The sequence below is a fragment of the Stegodyphus dumicola genome, chromosome 5 (assembly GCF_044657685.1).
Source record: "Stegodyphus dumicola isolate Sdum_Otavi_A_Nest chromosome 5, ASM4465768v1".
NCBI lineage: Eukaryota > Metazoa > Arthropoda > Arachnida > Araneae > Eresidae > Stegodyphus > Stegodyphus dumicola.
In genome coordinates this window covers 164,465,786-164,487,906 of record NC_140772.1, presented here as the reverse complement: position 1 = coordinate 164,487,906, position 22,121 = coordinate 164,465,786, and the positions used below count along the sequence as shown (strand labels likewise).

General features: G+C 31.7%; 1 long non-coding RNA gene across 1 annotated transcript in view; it reads left to right on the top strand.

Moving 5' to 3' along the window:
• The window catches only part of LOC118194797 (uncharacterized), a 711,088-nt gene that overhangs the window by 516,830 nt on the left and 172,137 nt on the right, over window positions 1-22,121 (top strand). The window contains exon 5 of the long non-coding RNA XR_015041019.1: window positions 12,424-12,471. This is a non-coding gene — a long non-coding RNA (uncharacterized LOC118194797). The remainder of the gene's footprint in view (window positions 1-12,423; window positions 12,472-22,121) is intronic.

The window sequence follows — 22,121 nt, the reverse complement described above, 5'->3', positions numbered from 1 at the left end:
AAAAATCTATCGGACTCACCAAGAAATTCGGCCATATTCATGCTAGCCTCAATATTTTCAAGAATTTATCTTTTAGTTAGACTACTGTTTTTACCCTGAAGCTCAAAATAAGACACAAAACAGAAATAAGTTATCTTTTGCCGAAGCAAAAGAGGATTTTGGTCGTTATTTATTATTCTTTTATTTAGTGTAACAGCAATTTATATCTGCGGATAAAATAAGATTCAGTTCTTTAAAACTGTTAAAAAAAAGGGTACTTATAAGAAATGTTATGATCGGAGCGGATTTACAGTTATTGGTAAATCTTAAAAAAAAAAAGGCTTTTAAGCAGTATTTAAGGATATATTTATTGGTCAGGCAAGTATGGCACACTTTCAGTTAATTGTAACTGTTCCAAACATTCGTAAATGTAATTAATTTAAACCATTAAGTTCTTGTATTCCAAACATTACCGCTAGGCCTTTAAAGCAGTTAGCGAAAGTACCTAATGTACAGTTGGACTTCTTTGCGAATCCCGAGTAATCCCTGTATGTTTATAATAGCTGTACGGAACAGAAATCCATCCTACTCTGTTGCTCTTGATCCAATATCCTTTCGTGTGACGATGTTAGGACAAAATTATGTAAAGAACCCTGTTATTAGAACCTTTTATTAGAACCCTGTTAGAATAGGTTTCAAGGTTATAGAGGATTGAGCCCACTAGCGTCCAAGCTCTGAACACTAGTAGTTCGATCGAGGGTTCAAATCTCTGCGAATGGGCTGCCTGCATGAGCGTTTTCGTGATTTTCCCCATTTGTAACGTGTACACGAGTAAGTTTCCCTCAGAAAGTCCGTCACGAAGGACTTTCTGAGGGAAACTTGGTAGTGTACACGTTAATTCCCTTTGCTTAAACAGATAGATTAGATTTTGTCTCGTGTGACAAAAATTAATCTTCAGTGTATTCTGTAATTGTATCTTCCTTCTCACTTATATTAAACATATACAGTGGTGGCCAAAATTCTGGACACTTTTGGAAATTTTTATGTTTTTGAACTTTGTATGCTTATAGAAAATGTTACGTTTCACAAAATGCAAACTTGTATATATCATTTTGAAAAGAATTTATTACTGAATTCAATACAAAACACAAAATTCAATTATTTGCAATACAAAAAAGTTATATGTACTTTAGTATAAATAAAAAACACAGTTATGAAGTGGTTTGTAATGTCTAGCTTTCCTGGCCAATCACTGTTCTTGTTCTGAGAACCAATCAAATGTTAGTAACTGCCAGTACAAGCTGAAATCATGTTTACACTTGAAATAATTCATTATTTTGCTTTGTTCTGTAGAAGGAGGACCTGTTTCTTATACACTGCAATTACAAGTAGGAATTTTTGTAAAAATTTGTAATATTTAGTCAAGAAGCAATGACATCCAATAAAAGAGTAGATTGGACACCTAGAAAGAGGTGTAATATTATTGTGTTACGAGAAAGTGGTCTTTCCTATGCTGAAATTGCAAGACAGGAGGGTGGTTCAAAGACTACATCTGGAGTCCGAAAGTTTCGTTTACGATATCAGGAGACAAATTCAATAAAAAACAAAGAAGGAAAAGACCGAAAAAGGTGCACCACATCTATTGATGACAGAAGAATAAAACGACAATGTCATCAAGATAGAAAACTGTCATCAGCGGTCGTCAGAAGTGATCTGAATGATGCTGGTGTTTCTGTCAGTTCAAAAACAATCAGGAGAAGATTAACAGATGTCTGAGAGGTAGAATTCCACGAAAAAAGCCTTATCTTAATTTTCAGCAACGAAAAAAAAAAAGACTACAGTGGGCAAAGGAACACATTAATTGGACAGATGGTCAGTGGTCACAAGTTATATGGAGTGATGAAACTAAGATATCGTTATTCGATAGTGATGGGCGAAAATATGTAAGACGTAGAATAGGAGAATAGCTGCATCCTGACTGCAATCAAGCAACTGTGAAGAACACAGTTAGTGTTATGATTCGGTCATGCATGTCAGCAGATGGTATTGGTCGCCTTCATGTCATCGATAGGACACTAAATGCCAGAAAATACATTGACACTATTCTAGAACAAAAATTTCTACCTTCCATCAGAGATCTCTTTCCCATCAATGCTTCGTTTATTTATCAGCAGGATTCTGCTCCTTGCCACGCGGCCAAAATATCGAAAGAGTGGTTTTGTACAAAGAGCATTAAATTGTTGTCATGGCCAGGAAACGATCCTGACATCAATCCTATCGAAAATTTCTGGTACCGTTTGAAAACTCTTGTCCGAATGAGGCACGCATCAAATAAAAGGGAACTAATTGAGGCTATAATTGTTTCCTGGCATCATGTAGTAACGAAGGAAGAGCTTAAAACTCTTGTCAGCTCAATGAAACGTCGATGTGAAGCTTTAATCAAAAATAAAGGGTACCCGGGTACCCTACTAAGTACTGATAACTCACTGCAATCATCACTATCTAATGTATATCGATAACTATTATCGTTTAACAATTTTTGTATTGCAAACAATTGAATTTTGTGTTTTGTATTGAATTCAGTAATAAATTCTCTTTAAAATGATGTATACAAGTTTGCATTTTGTGAAACGTAACGTTTTCTATAAGCATACAAAGTTCAAAAACATAAAAATTTCCAAAAGTGTCCACAATTTTGGCCACCACTGTATATGTAATAGGATGACTTGGGAAAAGCTCTAACGGATTGTCTATGGTTCTTTAAGTTGTAATAACTCGGAAAGGTTTTACTTTGTACTTAGAGAGATGGCACTGAAAGAGAGATGTAGCCTTAAATTCCATACATAATTTTCTTTCTTGATAACTATGTCTTAGCACACGTATTCTTTTTAAGTGCACATCGTTATTGGGGGTGTATTATGGCCTCCATAATTTTATACAGATTATATTTTTAGAACAACGGACAATAGCTAGCAGAGGCTAAGCGACTCGTCAGCGAGCGGAATCGTGTCTTAACAACAAGAGAGTTAGAAACAAAATGCGCGCAGTTATCCAATATGGCTGCCTATAAGAGAAGGCTTCGGTTGAAGTTCCTTTTTAAGAGAAATTTTCAGTTCTCGAAATTTTGTGTTCAAGTTCCGAATTAGCTATGTCATCAGAGTTACGCAGTCCAAAAAAAAGGTTTTACTATTTCTACTATTCTATATTGTTTTACTATTACTGCGTAAAGGACAAATACCAGGCCTCATGAAAATTCTATGTACATGACATCAGTTTTTGAAAACGGAAGTATGAATCAGCAAATTTTCCCCATGTGAAGTAAAAAAGAGTAAAACGAAAATACAAATTTTAAATAATTATTTTGAAAGAACGTTTCGCAGTCACTACCATATCTATCAAACTACATATGCACTGGTATTCAAATATCTCTATTTGTTAAAAAATGTAGTATCAGCCCATTGTTCGCGTTATTATTTACTAAAGTTCATTACTAGTATCAAGTTGTTATTAATTACCTAATAAAACACTTTTGATAAATGTCAGTTAATCAGACGCTGTGATAATGCTACAGAGAAATTAAGTTTCTTTGAAGCATCAAACAAGAAAACCCTGGGCGGGATTCGATCTACGGATCATGCAATTGCTAGACATGCTATAACTTACATCATGACAACACTGCCCGGGATGTGCAGTAATTCCTTAAAATATAAACTCTATTGTTGTCATTAACAATTATGAAATTCTGTATGCAGCTCTTGCCATATTTTTGCCAATCGCAGAATATAGGTTCTAGAATTATTCACTTATAAACAAAGACCTTCATGTAAAGAATTACTCTAAATTAGTAATCTACTTCCCTTTAAAAAAATATATGTTCGTTTTATAGAGCATAATACCTTAAAATCCATTTCTTATTTAATTTTAACTTTAGAATGAGCTATCTTAAAATTACCAAAGTAAAATTATTAATTTCAGTTTGCTAAGAATCCGATTTGTGCCTAACGAAAAAAACGGAAGCGAAAATGAGTCATAATAAAAAGAGAAAAAAATAAATCACCTCAGGCTGGAAATGAAATTAAGAAAATTCTTTGCACTTTGTAATAAGGCGTAAATTACGAGATAGGTAGACCGAAAATTGTTTTTGCTTTGGAATGCCCTTGAAGATGCTGAGTATTACTAACGAAAAAAATTTAATATAATAGAAATAAGAAATGAAAGAGATACGTTTCTGTAATACTGTGTAACTGGATGTGGCTTGAAAATGCATCGTTCCGTTTTAATATATTATTCAGCTATTCTACGTTTTGAAAGAATTATTTTCTGAATCAGCACTTTTTATACATATCCGAAGTCTGTTTATCACTACTGAATTTTGAGTCGAAGGTTATATTTTAGAAATACCGAATTAGAATTGGCTGTACAATGACAATAGCAAAAGCGTAGCAAACATTTATTTGAATTTGCAGAAGACTGCCTTCACTTCACGAAAATAAGAACAATCATTCTTTGGCTGCAGTTCGAATAATGAAAGAAATATTTTTTTAATTTATAACTGCAATCCCTTTTCTAACTTAATTACCATGTTTCTTTTTACGCGTATTTTAGAATAAACGTATTCTTCTTTCTATCATATTTGTTTCAAAGTAGATGTTTTTTCATTATGAACAATTATTCTTCAGTTTGTTTTATTGATTTAATTCTAATATGGATAACAATTTTCCCAAAAGCTAATAATTAATGTGAATATAATATTTAGTATACCAATTCTTTGCATCACGTGCAATTGTTGACGCATAAGTGCTGTCCTTCGGCTGAGAAACATGAATCGACTTTTCTTTATTCTTAGCAACTCCAGTAGTTTGTAAATCAGTATAACTTCAGAATTTTCTTTCTTCCATTAGTATTGGAAATGTATAAAAATATTTACAAAATAAGTTACCTTTTCATAATATGCCATCATGTCTGATCAGTGTCTAGGGCTAACAATTATGTCTCGATCCAACCAGAAAGTATATTCATAATATTTGTCACATCCACTAGAAAACAGTGTAACTGGAAGCAGAAATCTGGGATATTGTAAAACTAGGACTGTTTATATTTTTGAGCGTTAGCACTACTGTACTCAATAAAATATTGATTATATAAGCATTGATATTCAGTTCATAAAATTCATATTTTCGTCAAATTTATAATTTTATTACAAAATTGTTGAGAGATTATTTTCTTATTCTATGATTTCATCAACAATGATGCACCTAATCTGTACTTTTGTGTTTATAAGTTTTACTCCTGTGTGGCTTTTATTGGATATGACGTATTTTTAAGCGACAGAACGTTAGGAATCCAAAATTTTAAAATGCGAGAAATGTACTAAAACTCATTGATATTTATATCTGTACCTAAATTAAAGTAATCGTATTTAATAGGATCATCAAGGGAATAATCGCAGTAATCTAGCTATGAATTTAACCATCAGGATTCTTCGAAATCCTTAAATTATTCTAAAGAGTACTAAATCTTCCTCTTATAATATTTTTAAACATATCTGAAAAAAAGCAAGTCTACACGAAGTCAGTTATTTATGCATAAAAATTATTAATCTATGTGCTAAATCATAGATTTAACAGAAGCTTGTTATAGATTCTATTTTTTTAAATTTATCCAAAATGAAGAAAGTATTGAAATCAAATGCAACATTTGAGATATGTTGAGAATTAAACAATCAACCGAAGATTATTGAAAATAACAATTATACAGGGTGGTTTTAAAATATCTGGCAAAAATGCAAAAAAGAGTAAGTACAGGGGAATAAAACAAGCAAATTTTGTAACGGATCGAATGTGGAGTAGAAATGGCTGCGCATTGAGTTGGTAGCTGACCGCTGACCTAAATCGCCATTTCTCGTTCGAATTTCGCCACGCAAACCAGGAACATATACATCGCCACGCAAACCAGGAACTCATCGACATGCATTTTATCTAGGGAGCTGCAAATAGAAATGAATTAACTTCTCAAAGCTTATTTACAAACTGTTTCCCGAATAGACAGCTGCCAAATCGCAAACCGTCGAGCGTGTTAACCCGGAGCTGGGCGAGTGCAGGTCGTTTTGAAATCGTTAGCATAATATTTGCAGGAGAAGTTATCGCAGAATTTCCGAAGCCGAAAAATCTCTAATACGTACATTTTAAGATTGCTATAAACAAGAGAAGTATAAGGGCATGCGTTGAGTGGACGTTGAAGCTAGGTGATTATTATCTGCGTGCGAACTTTGTTCTCTAATACCCACAGCAGGTTGAATAAAATCCTGAATCTATTTGTACGTCTCATTGAAATGACGAAGCTATGTTTGCACCTTTGGCAGGATATACAACTACTTATTAGGACTGTACTTGAACAGTTAAACGTGCGGGATTCTTTGATAATGCACTGCAATCCATGCACGCCCGTTGTGAATTTTGTATTACTGTTGATGGTCGCATTTTCGAACATCTCTTTTACAAATATTTCAACATTAACATGTTTGTTTCTTTTGACTTTTATGGCAATGTCTTCGCCAGGAACTCGAACCCTGGACCTCCCAAATACGAGTCGAGAATGCTTCCAATTACACCACGAAAGAATGCAGAAAGGAAGGAGAAAATGCCTTATAAAAGAAAATCGTTGTTATCAAGTTCATAATAATACATTTTTATCTTTGAAAAGGAAATTAGTAATTGTCGAATAACTCAATATATTATTTTATCATCAAATAGGTGTCTGGAAATATCTGCACCAGTTATGGATAATATTATCTCCATTATGATATCATTAGAGGAGATATTAAAAAATCCTATTATATTTTCAGAATTATTTTCCACCCTTATACTGTGAATAATTTCACACGTCTCATTTCTTATTTAGGTCACTTAAGAATTCATTAAAAACCGTATCTTATCCATAATCAAGTTAACAAGAACCTCATGACTACGCACTGCTGAGATATGGAAACCATTCAATTATCTCACTGATTTCCACGGTAATTTATATTAACTTACACTTCATTCTTGGAAAATTCTTTCCTTTAAGGGTTTCCTGAAAAATCCTTGATATCCCAAATCCATTGGCTTTTCTCTATGGATGACCATGCAAGATATCTTTTTTCTTGCGGAAATGACGAACGATTACGAGAGTGACTAATAGCCCCAACTTTCTGACGTGTGGTATTAACGTGAGTTATATCCACTTAGAATATACCGTTAGTTCAGATTTTGGTGAAAGTCTATTTAGACTGGTTACAGTTATCTGTTATCTTATCTGAAAGATAATAACCGGCCGTTTCAACCGGCCGTAACATATTTCTAGTACTTTACAGCTAACACAATAGTCAATTACATTTATTCAGTTTAAATACAAATTACCGTGATATCCATTTACTCAAAATGCACGTCCCTGTATTCTTACTTTTCCGGCATAGCTTTCTCTTAAAAATTTGTCTCTCACTGCATTGCAAGAGGGAATTCAACAATTTTAATTATAATTATACTAAAATTATCTATCTAAATACGAAATTCGTAACACTATGTATGTGTTAAAATACTGAATAATGACATAAGTCATTTTTGATTGTTTCTATCGAATTTTAGATCTAGCCAAAGATTTTATACCGCGCATAGGTAGTAACTTAAAATCTTTATTTATAAAATGCTAATATATAAAAATCAACATTATTATATTAGTTAACATTAATTCGTATAATTGCTGCTTTTTTTACAATACATTGTTTCATGTGATTGAAGAATCAAAAGAATTATTTTATTTGAACAAAAACAACTGAAAAATGCATCATTTGTCCTCACGAATTAGCATAAATTAAAATGGAGGTAATTCTTCGTACTTTTTTCATATTCCTTGTAAATATATAAAAATGCATAAAGCTGTAACTACAGACTAAATGTCCCAAAACAGAAAAATATGGAATGAATATACATTCTTATTTATTATTTATTACATTCTTATATACTACTTCTTTATTTCAAAATGTGAGATAAATAGTACCCTGATATCGAATAAAATTTATATTTCACACCTCTAGATGTATCAAAATAGAATAGAAGGTATAAATAATTGAGAGAAGCTCAGGAACTAGCGCCTGATCACTAGTTTATAACTAAGTTTAAATTTATACTCACCCTCGAAATTAATATTTTCTGCTGCAAGAAATCTGTTTGGTATTTGTAATTATTCCTAGATGTGCCTTAGCAACTGTAATTATGCAAAACAATAGTGTTTCATCCAGATTTTGAAATTCTTCATTCACAATATCATCAACAATGGTATTGGCAAACTTTTCAAATACATTCTTTGTTGCAATTAACCTTTTAACTCATTTTCATATCCCATGTGCCGTCTGTAACGTGTATACGAGCCAGTTTTCCTTAGAACGTCCTCCATGAAGGCATCCCTCCGCTTAGGCAGGTAGCCCTAGTGTGCTTTGCCATAATTAAATAAACCAAAGCAATCATATCCCACGCTGTCAGAGACTGGATATAAAGACACAGACATTTTGCAGTTTACTAAAATTGAACATTTCTATGAAACCGTGCGTAAAAAATCGCACAGAAGAGTAGTTACACTTCATTTACTTTGAAAATATTTTTAACGTTCTCGGCCCCAAATTTTCAAAATCATATCAGTTAAAGTAAGCGTCTGGTAATGCGGCATGCTTTGGAAACAAATAAGGTAAGATTATCAAATATGGTGGATCTATATTTGAATATTTATGTATATATTGGACCTGTATTTCTCTAATTTCTTCTTCTATGTAATATATATATATATATATATATATTGGACTTGTATGTCATAATGCAATAAAAAGATCTTGTAAAGTTTATATAATATACTGAGAAAATTGAGCAAAGTTAAACGGACAGTAATTCTGCTAATATGGTAAATCTTCCCCGAACGCAGTACTAATAACTCTTGCCCTTGCGGAACACGTTTTGGTGTATACGTGTTTTCTTATATGTTGCCAATTAATTTGTCCAACGCTAGAATTTCTATCTATAATACCCGGTACGCTGAAGAGAGTCGACTACGTTGCTATGGTCCTCTTTAATTAATATGAAAATTCGTTCATTAAAGAAATCAAATATTATTTCGCACATCAAAATCTGACCTTTCTCCCAACTCTCGATAATGCTCCAGGATGCGATATTGAAGCACTGTAGTATCATTAGGTTTTTTGATGCTGGAGAGGTGAAAAATGTGCAGTGCCCTCACCGGACTCGAACCCTGGACCTCTCGAATACGCGCCGAGTGTACCACCATTAAACCATGAAGGCTTGCTGGAAGGCGGGAGAAAATAATTTATAATATTACATCCAATTTAAGAGGTTTTACTCCTTCGGCCGGAAAACACTTCCTTAATCCAACCAATGGATCAAGGAATGGGAAAAGCATTCAAAACCTGTTATTTCAGGCGTGTTTACATCTCTACACATAAAACACAAGTCGAAAGAAAGCACAAAGTACTAATGGACTTTTTAGAGGAATTCAGCATAAGACATTGCATTGAAATAATTAAATTCTCATGGGAACAGGTGACAGCATCAACAATGTATGCTTGCTGGCATCAACGGTAGCCAGAAGTTGTCAAAAATTTTAAAAGATTTCCATCGACTAAAAAATGAAGCCAAGGAAATCTAACAAACTGCAGAAACAATAGCCAGTGGAGGATTTTCAGATATGGAAGAATGGTAAATTAGAAAATCAGTGGAGAATGTCGATCGTGAAATGACAAATGAAAAATTGGATAATCTTATAACATCGGCCAAAGGTGAAAACAGCGATAGTGAAGAAGGTAAATAGCCGTTATCCTACAAGAAACTAAACGAATTGTTAAAAAAGCACAAGACCTATCTGATTTTGAAGAAGAGGGACATTAAAAAAAGTTTTACTCCTTACCGTGAAACATTTATTGTGTTAGACACTGTTCCAAGCAAAAGCCATCAGCTACTAAAAAAAATGCTTGCATCATGTACCTATTTATTTAAAACAGCAATAGAAATCCTTTCAGTTAAAATTTGCTTCGTTTTCTCATTGTAATTGCAATAATATTTAGGTTCGTATGAATTTTACGTACATTCTTAATCTGAATTACAGCTAATACATTCTTCTGTAGAAAGTTAACTTTGCGGAACGCCATTTTGCCGTACACTCAATGTGTGAATGACGTAACTCCCGCATTCGGCAAGAGTTTACTACTTGTTTAGCGGCTGAAAGTTTACTAGAAAGCAAACTACGGAATGTGAATAGACCTATGCTCGAAACGTTCATGAAAAATACTAAGAAAGGTTTATTTCATCACTTTATCCCACGATGTATGTAAGATCATATATACTTGTTTCCTTGATCATATATACTTATATTCCTGGAATTCCCGGAAACATTGGAATAATATCTGTTTGGGTTCTGTCAATCCGCGTTTCCTTCGGGTCACATTCTATTGCTCGAATGTCGGAAAACATTGACCCCATAGATGTTAAATAATCTTAATTAATCGCAGAATGAAGAATATAGCAAGTAAAATGCATGACAAATTTCTGAGCGTGGTTAGAAGCATTGTCATGGTGCAGAATCCATATGGTTCTTCGCGTCTGTGATAGTTTTCTTAGATTATTATTTGGTCGGGTAAACGAAAAAACAGTTATGCACAATATGCAACAATTACAGGGAAATTTTTCACTCATTTTGCTGAAGTAAATGTCGAGGATAAATAAATAAAGTCGTAGGCTCAAGAAGGTTTAACTACCCTTTATTTCACTCAAAATAAGATGAACAATTGTCCCCTTTCTCGGGCCTTACAACAAAGCCTCTACTTGGGCTTAAACTGAGAAAAAGAAATAAGAACTAAATTAAAACTTAACTAAGAGACTCAAGCGAAGCTAACACAATTATCTAACGTGGTTGGTGCTTAATTTAAACTATCCAGGGAATATCAAAATGTACGTAATATACGGCCGGATGTAACAGCTTCAAGAAAAATTTAGCTCAAAGGCAAACACGCACTACTCAGGATTGCTAGCGTTCTCTAAGTAAATTGAAATACTGCTTCTATCTTATTTGCTTTCAACGCGCTTCTAAAACCTCATTCTGGTAGGAAGTTGTAAGTGGAAGCAAGAACCGATAGGAAACCATATTGAAATTAAAATAACTGTTATATAATAAAAATATACCTTACAAGGTCTTCCGTAATAGCGAACGATCGTAAAGAAGAAGAAGATACTTGCAATATAACACCGAGCAGGGATTCTTAAATCATTAACTTGTCAAACGAAACCCAAGATAGTCCAAGCCATTTACTTTAAACAACTGGTTTCTCAATAAATAAATAAATTCAGATTAAGTTAAATATAAAAATCATGAAAAGAAATAAATTTGTTTGTTAAAAAGAAGCCAGAGCTTAGTACATTTTTAATTATAAATTATTTACCATTTTTGCATTAGTTCAAGTTGGCTTTAAATTTTGCGTTCTGTAAGTTCGCGCTCAGCTACTTTTCCATACATCAAGTACTTTCTCTATGGAGAATGCATATCATTCATTTTTAGTCCAAAGGGATTTGAATCCCGAAGGACTATTAGTTTCGTTTTGGCATTTTGCGTCGGACGGATAAATGTCGGTTCACTTTTCAAACTGTTGCCATAAAATGTTAGAGCCCTGCATTATATTTGAAGAAATTAAATAATGAAAATCTGCGTAAATGTATGTATATTTCTCACATTGTCATAAAATAACGGTACATAGAGTCATCGAATTTTGAATAACGTAATCCTCCAACGAATATGAGCATGTGGAAGACCAAATTTGAAATTTGAAATTTGTTTTATGATCGATTTCCTATTTTTTAAAACTTTGACGAATTTTTGATTAACAAATTCAAGGATTTCAAAGCGAGCAATGGCAACGTTGTGCAGAAAAAACATTTTTATCTCCAGCGCGTGAGTCTCTGTATTGGAAATTCTAAAGATATGCTCGTTTTAAAACTATTTTGCGATATTGCTGTTGCACTGGATCTTATGGTTTAAGTGAGAGGAACATGATATTTAATAAAGAAAGGTAACACACAAAATGTTAAAAAACGCCCCTTTGGACGTAATTTAAAATCTGAAACATTTCAGATTTTTTTTTTTTTTTTATTGCTCTATTTGTTACTGAAATAAGAGTGCAATCTTGGAAACAATGATATAGACGATGATTGCCTCGTTTTTGCATTCAATATTTTTCCTTTACCCGCATTTCAAGTGCTAAGCTATTTTAAGTTTACTTACACTCGTTACCGAATTTATAGGAAAAAATATTAATAACCAAGAAAGATTTATTTTCTAATGAATATGAGACAAAAGACAAACTAATAATATCATGCAAATTTTAATTATATACATTATTTTTCATTCTATTTTCAGGTTCAGAAGTAAATAGAAATCTTAATACTAAGTAAATGAAATCATCAGGTATTTATTTTATTTATTTATTTATGTATTACATTATTTTTGTTGTAAATTATACTTTTATTGTAACTTTGCTCTTATGCTATTTAAATCAGCATATAATTTTGAGCTCACGAAATAATATACGCTGCTGTTTCGCTTGTCTTCCAAACTAGAAGCATTTAAATTTAAATTTGTTTCGTATATTACACGAAATTTAAGACTGAAGCAATTTATCGTATTGAAACAAACGCTACTACATGAGAAATTACCTTTACAGAATTTATTCATGGTTGAAATGTAATATCTGCATATTATCATTCAGATAAAATATTCTATGATAGATTGCATACCAACTTTTCCGAAGTTGTGAGATTGCATTTATAGATTAGTATAAGTTGCGTGACTAAAATAGTCTACTAAGTAATTAACGTTGTCTACAATCAGTAGTAATCAGCGAGGTAATTAAAGGAAAAGTAAATTCACAGACTTGAGAAACAATTGCAAAATTCTAAAATGGGATCTCAAAGATCCACAAAGAGATAGTTATGGGAATGAATGGCAATAAATTCCATAACTGTTAAATATGGTATTAAACCTTTTTTTGTGGTATATTTAGTGTTTTTTCTAAGTTTTTTGGTTTGGATTTATCTCCTTTTTCTCTTATGTATATGATAATCTACCTATAGAGCCAAAGATTTGATTGATAGCTAAGAAGACTTACAATAATATGGTAAATTTTACTCTGTAAAAAAATTTACCGAAATGGGATTAGCTATTCTTTATTATTCATATATGCTGAGAGTTCGAGAGATTCCAATGCTAGAACTAGGCACAGCATTTAATTTAATGTTCGTGTCAAATGCCATACCAGTAACAAAATTAAGTTTTGTATTAAAATTCGAACATTTTGTTAATTTAATTTTACAAGTACTTCAGCACTAGAGATATTTCTAGAACCTTTTAATTTATGATAACTGAAAGAAGTATCATGCTGTTTCTAAATACCTTTCCTTATTTGCTAAAAGAACAACTGACTTCGTATTTATAAATAAGTTCATTATTGCATATTAATTGCAAGTTTAAATTAATTAATTGTATATTAAATTTAAATTAATTAATTGCAAGTTTAAATTAATTAACACTTATATTAAATAATATAAGTGTACTTATATTACTTCCTGGTTGATAAATATTTTATTCAACTGATAACTCTTTAACTTGGTCACATCAACTACTTGCAAAGTCTTGTAAACCTTTACCCAAATCAAGATCCGAATGGTTTATTTCTGTATAATTTCTGTCATATATTCCCAGTTTAATTACAACTAAATTAATAAAACTACTTTCAGCTTACGTATTTAAACAAATGTAAAAAAAGGTTTGTATGGATTTAACTAACAATGACGTTTTAACAAAGCGAGTTCGTTAAATTGCTTAACATATTCAGAAATAAAACCTCGAATTTCTGAAATATAAATTAATTTTTATTGCTTCAGTACTTTTCTGTATGTTAAAAAGAAAAATAATTCAAACGAATATAATTTAATACAATGCAAAGGACGGCAAAGTAATTTTACATGCCCATTTTGATCGCGATGTTGGTTCCATACTTAAAGCGATTTCCTAACGTTTGTACTGAACTATCACAAAAGCAATCTATAAGAATAACGAAGTAGGGTGAATAGGATTATATTTTGAAAGGTTCGTTGTGTATTGAAAAATGTGCCGTATGTTGAAAACTACTTAGAGAAGTTGTAAACAGAAATTAAGGCATGAGAGTGAAAGCCAATGTTTAATTATTATTGGAGGCATGTTTTTCATCTGCAAGGACTTCTGTCTGATTCAGAAGTTACATTCTCTCCCTTTTGTCGTTTAATACACAAATTGATTCGTTAAAAGGAATTACAATCTACATAATCTTTCTATAAAAAACACACAAATGAGAAAAGTCTTAAAGATAATTAATTAGTCGTTGTTCCTTTATTTAAGCTTCTGTCATCTAATAGTATTGCTCCATGGATAAAATGTTTAGTAATGGATAAAATATAGTGATTAAGAGCTTCTCAGATGAAAAATCTGAATTACCCATAAACATAAACATAGGTTGTGAAGCATAGCAATATAGATGTGGAGCTTAAGTGAGAAGGAAAATATACCCTTCTTCTTCTACTGTTTATGGACTATTATACTGGAGTTCTCAGCAAAAGAAGGTAAGAAAAGAATACAGTTCATAACCCTAAGTTTTACAAGGATATAGCAACAGCGATAATATATCGTAGTTATAAGAAATTGCCGCTAAATCTTCACATAAATAAGTGGGCATGTGTCGTTTTCTGTGAATGCAATAGATTGCTTCCTAGGACTGAATTCTCGATGGCTTTCTTTCCTAAATTGGAAAGCAAATTAAAATATTGACATAAGTGATTCTGATCATTTTCTGTGAATATTCCAAAATAATTTCATGGTTAGATAAAAGTAGAATTATTAAATTAAGAAAATATGATTCTTACGTACAATCTTATTATATTATGAAAGTAATTAATAAATAATGCTCCTATGAAATAACACTATATTTGCTGTTATGTTTATATAAGAAATATAAGCTATAATTCAAAGAGAGACAGGGCATGATTTATAACATTTCCTATTCTCAGCTAGAAAAACATAATGTCATGTGTACTATAGTGATGTAATTCATTCTTGTTGTTCTTCAAAATCCTACTGCACGTATATTGTGAGAAGAAAATTCAATAAGGTAGTCATAAAGGCAGTTACAAAACAACTTAACGAGATGCACACCTCAAAACTATTTTTAATTTGGAACATACTCTTTATAATTATTTATTCACTTGTTCTCATCGTTTTATCAGTGCTTCAGTAACAGCTGCATAAAATTCTTATGGTTTCTGTCTCAGCCACATTAGATCTTCATCTTAAACATCTCCATCATGTGTAAAGCGCCTACTTCCGAGATAGTTTGTAGTGGATCAAACAAGAACTACTTCTAATGATAGTGAACAGTACATTTATGGATTCTTCTTTCTTCTATACTATGAGCCTGTCTGAATATGAACAAGACGCCCATTCATGTTTTCATTGCAAACTTTGGAGCGACCTTGAGAAATTTTCCATTCTTACTTGTGCACGGATTTATGTAATAAACATTTCTATCCACATAAACCGGATACATTTCTTTGTGGATATCTTTCGCACGAAGTCATTTTGCCTCATCCCCCCCCCGAGAAAGAAAGGATAACAACATGCTGCTCCTCTCTTCTACAATTTTCGAGTTCCACTGACATTTTGAAAACTGAAGTACGCATGTACAGCTGGTATTTAGAAACTATCGAAAATCAGGAATTAAGATGGTTCTGTAATTTGCTATTATACAATGGAAAACACTGGCTGATATTTTCAAAAATATCATACCAGTTTATGACTTACTTAATAACTTTCCGCCATAATTTTTGTATGTAACTAAATAGTTAAACGTCTCGGCCGCTTCTTTTTACGAAACAAAAAATTGGAAGCGTAAATAAGTGAACCGTTAATGAGTATACACAGAAGTTAAGAAATCGTGTATATTTCAGATAATATAAAACATATTTATCTATTCGTAGAAATGGTTTTCTTTATAATAATAGTAAATTATTTTAAATCAAAATAACTATCTCCTAAATAAATGTTTTATTTGATTGTCGTTCTTCTGGACTATCAAGCTATATTTTGATTTCCGAGACCAGCGAGTAACTTTTATAGTGTGAGCTATTCTATTTTGCTCCATCCCTCTCGCACTGCTTTCTTTAGACTTCATATTTAGGTCCATGCTTAGAACACTTTTTTTGGTCAAAGCTCAATATTCCACTGGCGAAACAGCAGGAGAGTTTAGAGAGAATGTGAGAGAAAATTCAGGTTTAATACCGGTTTCTTCCGTATTTTTTTTTTTTTTTTTTAAATCATTAGAGGCAGATTTAGATGCATTAAATAATGTGTAATTAAACAGAAGATGGAAAGCGGTGGTCTCTTATAGTCTTTGATGGCTCTGTGGATAAAGAATTTCGTCTTTAAATAGGATTTAACTCAGTATATTAGATTCATAAACTACAAAACAAATATTAGTTTTGTGTTCGATTGTTCTTAATTCCAGTTCTCCCGCGCTAGAAATCAAGTAACAATTCCAAGTTCTTTGTTAAAACATGTTATGAATGAATGGAACCAAGATTCCGGAATCTTCGGGATAGATCTTTATTATTACAATTTTTGTTGTTGTTGTTATTGATCCAATGGCGGACTCTAGCTGTTAATAGGCATTGGTCACTACTTTACTATGGAAGCGACTAACAGGTGGGCCATCTTTGCCTTCTGTGAAGGGACGGGCAAATTACATCCATCCCTTCTCCATGATTTGAGCCCGGGCCCTTCGGCACGGCAGTCAGAGTCATTAACCGGTTTCCCGCCTGGGCGGCATTTTATTACAATTATTTAGTTAATTTAATTTTGCCTAGAAAAATCACGATATATTTTTATTTGCCTGCGACAAAAGACTAAAAATCTCCTGCACTGTGGTAAATGTTTAACCACATGTCTAGGCAAAAGGTGATGGACATTATGCTTTTTAGTTTTTATGAGACTTAAATCTTCGTTTATGATTCAAACACAAACATTCCTATTCTTATTATTTAAAGACATTATGTGTCTTTTGTTTTTTCCAGTTAGTAACTTTTTATGTTTTAAAGAGTTTTAAAACTATACTTATTCTTCGAATAGTTTCTATAAATGCGATGTTCAGCAGTTATTATCTTCAGAATGAGTAATATTGCTTTGCATTAAATTCTAAGAATTTCACTGCGTTTTTCTTATAGAAGGTCACACCTGTTTGGAAACAGTTAGTGTATTTGTCTGGAGGCAGTTAGTGTTTGGAGACAGCATACCTGTTTGGAGACAGTTACTGTATCTGATTTCGATTTAAAATCTGTGCATTTGTCTCATATTTAAAGCAGTTCGCATTTGAGTACATCAAACGATGATTTGGGTTAAAAATTACGATCGCTTGCAAAATCATTCTTTTTGGAACATATGCGGGTCCTTTTAAAAATATCTAAACATCATCTTTGTGTTATTTTAAATTAATATTTTAATGGTAATTCATGTTAAAATTTTAAAAGCATATAACTATAATTTTTTTTATCTTAATGACTTAAATTTTAGTGAATAATATATTTTTTATGGTCATGTTGGTATTAAGTTTGTTCATCTGAATTCGATCATTCTTGTTAAGCATTATTTTACTTTCTAAACATCTAATATTAGGTTATTGCATAGACTGAAGTTAACATCTACGCGCACTCACCGAAAAGTTTTACTGGCTTGTTCCGCATACAAAGTATTTTTGTCTTCATACCCACCGCGTGCTGAGCGCAAAACTTTCAACCCATTAACACTATTGGATGTCTTCCAGATGCCCGCACTGTTTGTTTGTTTACTCTTTACGTGCCATTCATTCCTTGTACCTTCTGCCGCAGAGAAAGCCGGATGATTAGTCATTTTCTAAGAAGGCAGAAAATCCCAGCTTTCAATTCTGGGTCACGGAGTACGTCTGGGAAGCTGACGGAATGAATGAATCCCGCAATTTCCTTCTTAGAGCCAGACGCCAGGAAAGACATTATTCGAATTAATTGTTACGAATTCGGGGTCTTGAATTTGGCGTGAACTCCAAGGTGTTGATTAATCAAGTATCTGTGAAGCAAAAACATCCAGCATCAGAAAATTTATTCAATTCTGTGAAGATGAAGAATGCGCAAGAACTTTGCAATTGAGAAAGATAAGTGGATAGTATCAAAGCAATACATCATCCTAATTACATGCAGTATAATAATCGTAAACCACAAAGATAAACGATAAGTAAATACTCCGAGTTGTTCTCTTATGTTATAATAATCTCTATATACACAGTTTGTTGTATAGTAATAAATATTATTAAACTGTTTTTCTGTGAAGCAGTATTGTATTTAATCTTTGAACCATTGGAGACTCAGTTAGTTTCTTGAAGAAACTAAGTAATCCATGAAGTACTGACTCACATATTAATAACCATAATTTAAAATTCCATAGCCTTATTAAGAGAAAAGTTCAGATGCTAGAAATTTACAAGCCAGAGCACTAAAAAAAAAAAGAACAGGTTTACGAAAAACAACTTGCGTTTTTAATGTCTCAAAAACGCAATTTAAGACATATATTAGATTTATATATAGCATTGTTTTGACATACGTATTTTGACAAAATATCGACTTTTTCTGAAATGAAATACAGAATTTTTTCCATACTTCCATTACGACTCAAATTATGCTGAAACATGAAATTTTGTTAAAATTTCATGAGAAGCTTACGGAATAATTTTAAAACATAGTTTTTAGCGCAATTTTCACTTTCCGTCAAGATTAATTAACTTTGCAAACTTCTGAGTTTATGTTTAAGCCTTTTCACGTTCCTCCTGCATATGGAATTTTTTTTTTATTATTTTCTTGTACGAAGCAAAAGATATACATCTATATACACACATATATATATATATATATATTTCCACTCTGTTACCCAGCTCGGTGAGCTCAGTCTCTTTATTCTTATATGTCGGTATACTATGCATTTTTGGCTTTAAAAGTGGTTGTATTATGTTGTTCTTATGTTCCGGTTAATGTTTTTATGCATTTAGTTAAACTGAATTCTATAGTTGTAGGATTTATGAACAATTTTTAAAAGATTCGCTAGGTCGAACGAGGTCACCGTTTGTTTACATTTGAAACTATTAGTAGAGTGGTGAATTAAATCAATCATCAGCACCAACTTCAGTGTCTTTTTATCCACTGGGACCAATGTCAATTTTTGCACCGAAAATTTTGTCTTCCTGCCCGCTGACCGAATTTCTTGATTTTTCGTAAAATTCATTTATTTTGTAGATGCACCTAGCATACGATTCAGTGGCTAACTAATTAAAATTTAGTCAGGAAACTCAGAGATGTAAAACAAATTTGTTACCACTGTCAGGTATTAAATATTTTTATTTTCCACGCTCCAGTTTATAACCATTTGGCAAAGCGTGAGATACTGATTTTTTTTTAATTGATCCTGTTATTAAAAAAACAACTAATCGATTTAAAAGTAACAAACGCAGATTCATTTCAATAATTATCAATTTGTAGCTAGACCCGTGAAATTACTTTATCTGGATTCATTAAAATCATTATATATATATATATATTGTTTTATAATTATAAAATAAAAAGAAGACACTTTTAACTGCCAAAGCTATTTATTTATAAGCATAGATTATTAAATATCATACAAAACTGCAATACTAACGTACTTCTCTTATTACGGACATCCAAACTGTTGCCATTCTGAAACTGATAAACACTGAATGTGAAATGTTAGCATTCACACATTACTAAATTCTAAATGTTACATCTTCTCCCTTTTTAGTTGATCAAAAATTCAGAATTTTTTTTAAAGAATTCAAAAGTTCAGTGAAAATACCTAGCTGCTTCTTAAATCACTTCCCCATTTCTATGTCTTTGCCCATTGTCCCTTGTTTTGTTTCAGGGTTAGCGGATTCCAAATGAAAGGTGTCTAACTAGCTGTCCAAAGTCATTTAGCATTTTGCCATCTCTTTCATTAAATACGCTTTGAAATGTTATTGCTTTTCCAAACTGCTTCTAAATCTGCTAAGTTGCTTTTCTGTTTTATAATTTCAAAAGTTCTAATATTTAGTTGTTTAATTTTTTAATAGTATGATTTGACGACGCAGCAAATTATATCTTTATGATTATTTAAAAAAGTTTTAATTTTAATGTTTATTGGCCTTCTTTAATAACATTGAAGTTTTTTAATGATATTGCAGTGTTATTTCAAATCGCTTAAAAATTATTTCTTTAACACTCACTTTTGTTCTTTTTTTATGAATTTAATTTGATAATCATCCAAATAATTCGTAAACATGGCTATATAGAAATTCTTTCAGCTGCTCCTTGAAAAAGACCAAAGAATTTTCAATTATTTATTATTTTTTGTTTATTATTTTATTTTGTTACGTTTTGATTATATTTTTAATCAATTATAATTTATGCACTTAGCCAGCAGTATTCAACAGTGCTAATTTAGTTATTATCGTTTGATTATTTCATTAATTTTGCAGCATACTACGCGACTTTAATAATCTAAGTTTTGGAATTCTTATACTTTTGATTTTATATATAGAGATAAATATAAATATATATATATATATGCATTGTGTTTCTTGTTTGTTGTAAAAATGTAAATAACTGAAGCGATGTAGCTGAAACCTATCACTTTGAGGAAGCTTATTCATGATATAATTTATAATGGTGTTTTAATTTTTGAGGGGTATATACTACATGCAAGTGAAAAAATAATTCAATTGGGATTACAGATTTTTTTATAGATTTTAATGCCTCGCTGAATAAATCATAATTTCAAAGCAATAAAATTAGAGCTAAATTTTTATTGAAACTGGTATGTTTTTGTTCCACTTCCATAAAATTTGGTACCTTCTATTCGAAGAACTTGTTATTTTCATTTTTAAAGAATGTTGAAATTTCATAAAATTTACAAAACTGATGCGAGATACACATGATCTAAAAATAAAACACTAAAATAAACAATCTAAAAATCACATACTTCTTTTTAACATCCTTTCTTAAAAATGTACTTAAAGTAGAAAGTTATGATAAAAATTGAGAAATTCTTCAAGAACTGGACTTTGCAAACACTTGGGGACACTCATTATAAGTGAATACAGACTGTGAATAAGTTTTTCTCTTTCCATCATTAATTACTAACCATCATCCTGAGTTGTTTTCGTAGCTCGATGCTCTCCTAGCTCGAAGCTCTCCTTTCATATTTACTGTGACATCAGATACGTATAACCTATATTTCTCATGGCCTGCTAATCGGGATTACTTTATTGTCGCTATTTGGTGTAAAGACTACATAATGTGTAATCGCAATTTAGTTATCTCAAGTACTCCCTCCTTCCACGAAATACGTTATTTTTCAGCAATTGTTCCTAGATATATGTAAGTCCACTAATTTTATTTTAGTCATATTTTTGAAACTGTAATTTAATTTCTTCTAATTAGTCTAAACTTTATGAGTTAACTTGAGCCGCACTCAAAAACACGACGAATAATCTTAAATAAAAAAAAATTCAAAAAAAAAAAAAAAAAAAAAAAAAAAAACTTATAGCAAACACCGAGTAAAAATATTTGCCACTATCCTCGGTTTTTACAAAACTTAAAATAAGCTATAACTCAAAAACAAATATTTCTGGATTGCGAAAGCTTGTAGACAATGACAGAGTAGATAGGGGAACTTACCCATCAGAGAGGGATGGTTAGTGAGGGTCACATTTTGCCCCCAAGGATTTGCTACTTTGACGGACAAATCGCTGATGTGGAAAGCGGTCTTCATTCATCATAACTTCTAATTAGGAATCAGACATATTGAAACGTCTTGCTCTCGTAAATAAAATTTGCTTAGAAATTTGGCGGTTGTAAAGGAAAAGAATATGATAATGCAAGAACTAAAAACCAATTTTTAGCAAATTAACATAATTCTCACAGAGCAATCATGATAATTTAGTACTATTTACTTTCTAA